The sequence below is a fragment of the Acomys minous genome, assembly GCF_964271855.1.
Source record: "Acomys minous genome assembly, chromosome: 9".
Taxonomy (NCBI): Eukaryota; Metazoa; Chordata; class Mammalia; order Rodentia; family Muridae; genus Acomys; species Acomys minous.
Window position 1 is genome coordinate 9483612 of NC_140490.1, and position 7085 is coordinate 9490696.

Here is a 7085-nt window from a genome sequence, read left to right on the forward strand (position 1 = left end):
GCCTGGCTGCTTCTTCTGCCATTTGTGCAGGCAGGTAGCAGTTTGACATCAGCCTTTCCCAGGCTAAACTGTCTCAAGTGTGCGGTTTGGCCTGAGGCTGTTCTTTTTCTCTCTCAGATAAACATCCCCAGTGTTGAAAACATTCTGTCAGCCATTCTCAAGGACCAATCTTGTAGTGCCCAAATTGACAGATGAGTCTCATCTTGCCACTTGCCTTGTAGCTGTAGCAGATGAATGAAGTTACAGGCCTGGAATGTGACTCAGTGGCAGTACTTCCCTGGCATGTACATTGTACTAGGTTCAATCATAGCACTGTGGGGTCGAAGGGAAATAGAAATTAACCCACTACATCCAGAGGTGTGGGATACAACAAAATGGGAGGCTCCATAAAGGCTTTTGAAGTCCTTTAACCTCCTCATAAACCCTTCCACAGACTCGATTTCTTGCCCTTAGCTGAGCATGGGTTTTCTCAGGCAAGCTTTTATTCTTCAGATAAAAAGAATCGCTCTTTTTGAATAAATATCATACACATACATACATATATATATAGATAGATCATAAATATAGATACATAGCGTATTAAATTCCGTGTTTGTGGTGATTATTAGCTAGAGAGATGACTAAGCAGGTAAAGGTAATGCTGTCAAGCCTAGAGATCTGAGTTCATTCTCTGCAACCCAGATGGTAGGAGATAGCAAGTTCCCATAAATTGTCCTCTGACTTTCAAGTAGGTGCAGGTGCCAGCTCTTAGCCCACAGCAGTTAAGGTTTCCCGTTCCTCATTTACACTGGAATCTGTCCATCTGATGCGTTCGTGTGATTATATTACTATGTGTTCCATTTCAGAGATTTAAGACTTTTGTTATTTTGCTTTTGTTATTTCTTGCCCCGAAACAAAAGAAACCAAAGTGGCCAGTAGACAACCATCACCTGAAACACTGGTTAAGGTATTATGTCCATAGGGAATTTTACCTGAGTTGAGACCATTGTGAGGCCAAACTTATCTAAAAGGTCTTCTATACATGCCTGGCTAACTTTTGCTTTTGTTTTTGTTGTTTTGTTTTGTGTTGTTTTTATTCTCCACCTCTGACTCTCTCAAAGAGACTATACCTTGTGGTGAAAGTCAAGCCAGTCTCTGTGACCTACTGGATCTTAGAGCATACTTTAGTAAGGATGAGATGGCCTGGATGATGGAGAGGTGGTCCAGGTCACCTGTACTTCATATGCTGTCATCCACTCTCCTCTGAGGTGTGAGCAGGCTAGCCCACCACCCAGAGCCAAAGAATTCACAGTGCTAGCACTCCTAGATATACACCATCTGCACAGTAGAAGGGACCTGAAGATGGAGGCATTTGCCCAGGCTGGCCACACTGCTCTTAGAAGAGAAGATCACCCTGGCAGTAGACAACAGACTGTAAAGGGCAGACAGCGGCATGCTACAGAGTGCCCAGTGGTTTCTTAGGCTTATATCAAGGCTTTCCCATTGGCAGTAGTTCTTTGGACTTGGGGTCCATGCAGGATAGGACAGCAATGAAAGTCGCTGTCTTGTGATCTGGCTGCTGAGACAATGTGCCCCCTGCTGAATACACTCCGTGCGGTTGGCCCAGGACCAGAGAGAAATGCCTGTTGCTGCAGTTCACCCCCTCTGGAGAACATTCTCTCCTCTCTCCAGACCACATGGATCACTTGAACAGAAAGTCTCCAAAAGCCAAAGGATGTGAAGAGCCCATTGAGGCTTGGACCCCAAACTCTCTGGGAGAGCACTGGGTCATCCTTCTAGCCCCATTTTCCCTTTCTTTCTTTCTTTCTTTCTTTCTTTCTTTCTTTCTTTCATTCTTCCTTTCTTCCTTTCTTTTTTTCTTTCTTTATTCCTCCCTTCCTTCCTTTTTTCCTGTCAGGGATCAAATCATGGGCCTTAACTTGATTCACAAGAGATTAATCCCCGAGGTTCTCTCCCACACACTTTTTGCTATTCCCACTCAATTAACCAACATCAGACAGGAATACGGCCTCCAGCTTGGAAGGCCTGGATTCCATTCCCAGACCCTACATGGTGGCTTATGCATACTGCCTGTAACTACAGTTCCAGACTCTGATGCCATCCTCTGACAGCCTCAGGCACCAAGCACACCTATGCTTTACACATATTCCCTCGAGTAAAGCATACATACACAACAAATAAAGATGAGACACCTAATACAAGGTTTGGAAGATGAGAACAAAAGCCTGTCAGAACACGTATACAACCTCAGCTCCACAGAGGCAAGAGGGTCAGGAGCTTAATGTCATCCTCAACTGCATATGATGTGTGATGCCGGCTTCCGCTATTTTTTACCATGTTGTATGAAAAGAAAACAAATAGTGCAAATAATATGACAATATGGACAAAAATCACTGAGAAAAGATTAAAAATTAGGCTGTTCTAATAGAGAATAAAAGTAGTAAATATAACAGAGGCACTTGTTTGTGTGGTAGTTCACACCTCGGACCGTGTTTGGAATCCCAGGACTTAGGAGAGGAAGGCAGGACCATGAGTTCAGGAGCATCCTTGGGTGATCAAAGAAATATTTGAACAGAAAGTCTCTAAAAGCCAAAAGATGGGCATTTTTAAATGTAAAGGGTCCATTAAGGCTTGGACTGTGACTCAGTGACAGAGTTTGTGACTAGCATGGACATGGCCTGGGCCCAATATCCAATGTATAGTGGATGAAAATATGCTTATGTCTGGGCACATCATTAGATTTTAGTTTACTGAGTACAAAGAAAATATCCCACAAATCTGTAAAAGGAAGAAGGGACATGCCAGGAAGTGGACTAGGACAGATCTCTCCATAGACACAGTGGAACGTACAAGACTAACAATGTTTTCAAAAGTCTAAAAGATACTTTTATTTTGATCATTATGATTATTATAGTAAGAGGCATAGAGTAACACATTCCAAAATGTGAAAGACAACAACTGCCAGCCCAGATTACTAGCCCAGCAACTCCAACGGTCATAAATGAAGAGGAAAGAAAATATGTTGACTATTAGATAACAGAATGGAATTTGGAACCACAAACCCGGAAGTTGTTACAAGTACAAAAAGAATAGGTATTGGCAATCTCAAATCACTTTAGACTATGTAAGCATTTGAGACATATGACATTCCATTTTTTTTTTCAGGAAAGTGAAACATTAAACGAATAGAAAAAAATATCTGAGTCGGTCTAGACAAGTTCCCAAGCTTTGAACAATGCACCGTGGTTGAAGTACAACTTTCAAATTAGCCTAGCTTAAAAGTTTGAAAACTCTCCCAGGATGCTGCGTGACTTGTTCTGTTCATTTGTTTTCTTAGTTAAAAGACCTCACTGTAACTTAATGTGAGCCAGTCTCCTTATGATTGGCAAATTCTTATATTTTTATATTAATTTTATACCATCTACTTTCTATTATCAAAGGTTGTCTTAGGCAAACTAATTTTGTTATTAAGTTTTTATTTTCTGCGGGCAGTGTCCTGTAGACTACATATAGGAGAAAGCCTGTAATCTGGTCTGTTTCAGAAGCTATTGTTTCTGAGCCTGCTTAGGGGCAGGTGTGCCCAGAGAGCTCCGGGGCTACCCATCCTTTCTGTGTTTTTCACAATCTCCATGGAATGAAGACTCCCAAGGGCACCCAGATAAGGTTACTTCTTTGAGAGCAAAAACAACTTTCTTGGAAAAAGACGTAAATGAATCATAGTGAAAGCCGCCCATAAATACAACACGTAGAGATCTGAAAGCAAAAGTGAAAGACAGCACAATGGTGAAAACAGCACTCGGCTCAGCTTTGCTGGACTGTGTCAAACAGCTGTGCTGGCTTCATGGCTCTCGCCTCTTCTCACTAGTCATGGCTACGCCAAGGTGGCTTTCTGTAACACTGTAGGTCCTGTGTGCCCTGTCCCCTGTCCCTTGAGGTCCTTTTCATCTCTTGTAGCTATTAGAGACTCATTCGCATTGTCAGTCAGAGCTGGCATTGTCACCTCTCCTAGGCCCATGTGTGATCTTGCCGGGACTTTCTGGAAAGCCTCTGCTTCTGCAGCACTAACTGCTCATGCTGGCGTTTGGAGCTTGAGTAGAAACACTTTCTGTGTGCCTCTGGGAGAAGCAATGACCTGGATGAACTCTTTTTACCCCTTCAGACCAGGTCTCAGGAGCTCAGGTGGCCACTTGCTTCCTGATCATCTTGCCTCAGTCTCCCGAGTCCAGGATTGGGCCACCGCAGTCTGCCTGAGAGTTCTTGGGTTTGGTTGATGAGGACTTACTTGGAGCACCTCAGTCCTCAGGGAGCACCAACATGACCGGTCGACAGCTCACCACACTTTTTGCTAATAGCACAGTGGTTGGAATGAACTTTTCCTGAGGCATCTCAGTGAAATTTTATCACTACATATGTGATTCTCTTTGTCCTGCTGTCACCTCCCCAGCATACACACACACACACACACACACACACACACAGAAAGTAAGAGAGAGGGGGGGTGGAGAGTGAATCTTCTCGCAGGTACTTGTTCAATTCAGGAGTCTGGTCTTTCCTCCGATGCTTTCATCTGGACCTAATTTCTAATTTCTCAGTAGCCTTTTTTTTCTCATCTTGCTGAATGGGGACATTTTAAGGAGCTGAAGAGCCATTTCCGGGCAGTGGTTGGAAAGTGAATTTTCAATTCCTCACAGAGAACATAGTGAGAAGTTTCTCATTGTTGCTGAGCCCCAATCCAGAATGTTTCATAACACTTACGGGCTATGCAGCATCATTTGTGACCTTTCCTGTCATTGGCGGGTTTGAATTTTAGCATATCTGACTGAGGACTCTGAACAGGAGTTTCTCTACAGCAAATGTGTTTATAGGAGTAAAAGTAATAAGGGTAGAACAGCTATTTTGCAAGTGTACATTTCTCAAGATAAGGAGAAGGAGGACTTTAGCCGATGCAGGAAGTCCACAGAGGCACAGAAACAGGGCACAGCATGTTAGTCTTGTCTGTAAGTATAGAAGGAAATTTCAACCTATTTCATGCTTACCATAAAAGGGGGAAGCAGCTCTCTCGCTTTGGACAGGATGAGGTACTGAAGTGATTTTCTTGTATCCCAGAAAAGGCCTCTGGAAAGAGCAGGTTAGCTTCTGGTTAAGTGGGGAGACAAGGACAAGTTCTCTGTGACCTTACTCTTCCCCATGAATTTTTGTACCCTAGATGGCCTTTGACATCCTTTGTAATATTGCCAATCTTATGGGGACACTTCCTCCTCTTGTAGCATTTGTTCACAGAGAGCATACAGGGAGGCAGGAGGAAGCTGGCCTTTGGTATCAGGAAGCTGGCCTTTGGTATCAGGAAGCTGGCCTTTGGTAACAGTGTAAAGCACCAAGAAATAAATGGCCCTGGGGACAGCACAGTGAGTCCTGGGCAGGGTATGGAGAGTTTCCTGGAGGAGATGGGCCTGGGCCGCCTCTGCCAGGAATGGGGCTCTGCAGCTGGGAGCCTCAGAGAAGCAACCTAACTTAGGTGCTTGCTTGGTTTCTGTGGTAAAGGATTCTTGTGTGGGCCAAGAACTTAGAGCTGTCAAGGCTACAGAGTCGGTACCAGGAGCTCTCTGCTTTCGCTCTGGGTGGAGGAAAGGAAACAACAGGAGTCAGGCAGGAATGAGAGAAGTGTCCCTAAGCTAAGGGCATCGCTGCCCTTCTCTCTCAACCTATGTGTACGGTGGCTGTCTGACAAAACAAGGAGAGAAAGGTCCCCTTGGCGAAGGACCAAGATGTTCAGACTTTATAACAGGACCAATAGGAGGTCTGAAGTGACCAAAGAGCCACTCACTGTCCCTTGAGACTGTTGAGCGGGAGATGTGGGTGGTAAGACGTTTTCTAACGCAGCTGAAGATATTTAAGCAATGGTCATAGGGGAGGGAAGATCTTAAGGAGGGAAAAATAGAACAAGGTGATTGTGGAGGATGAAAGGAGAAAATGGGGGAAGGTGGTGGGAACGTAGAGCATTACAAAGCCATATAAAAACCAAGCATCTTCTGAACTTCCTAAACATGTGCCCACGCACCCGCACATGCACACACTCCCACCTATAAAATATGTTCAATGGACTTACCAACATAGGGAGATTGTTCTTCCCAGAAGCCATATGTTGCCAAATAAAAAAGCCCAGTGCCAGGTGTGGGATGCTTTCTTCATCCCAGACACCTCCCAAAACAGTGCAGGTTATTGCTGTTGTTCCTGAGTACCCACTAGAAGTTTATGGTGAGAACCTGCCACTGAGGACACTATATTTTGGTGACAGGACTTGAAATAATGAAGCCTGCAGTGTAACTATGACTGAAAATCATAGATATGGGGAAATGTCTCATTAGGAAGCAAAATAAACAAAATAAACAAAGCCTGACCTGCCTTCCCCACCCCCATGTCTGTTACCATTATCCACTTGAAACACTAAAGTTACCTGCTCTTCTAATATCCAGTCAAAGTCTCCCCTTTACCTACTTGTATGTTTATAGAGACACAGAATATTATAGGACCTGAAGAAGAGCTCCAGAGAGAAAAGTCAGAGCATGGGAAAACTGCCTCCTTAAAACTTCTTAAAACTTTGCCTCATAAAAACCTCCTGAGTCTTCCTTCTCCTTCAAATACAGGGAATCCTTCTCTATAAGGCATAATCTCTTCCTCATTTTCCCAAGCCAGATTTGAATAAAAAATGTCTCTTCCACCAACCTCTGTCTCTTGATCTGTTTTTTATATCAAGAGGCATCTGGTCTTGGGTCTGGGTCTGGGTCATAGTACTGACCTGGAAGATTCCTCCACGCTGGCTAGCTTCCATAGTGCTAGAAGGTGCTATGAACGCTGCTGGGTGGAAACAGTCAACTGTCTTAGCCAGCTGTGAACCCTGGGAGTTGTAGTAACCACCAGCCTGGCAAGACATGCCCAGGGGTGCAAAAGTGGCATGAATGTTATAGGGTTAACCAAAATATACACCAAGTTCCACAGGAGGAAACTCATGTCTGGTACTGTAAATCTGGGGTGCTCACAGCATAGACCCCAGGGGTGAACTTACTTCTCTCTTCTCTTATTTTGCT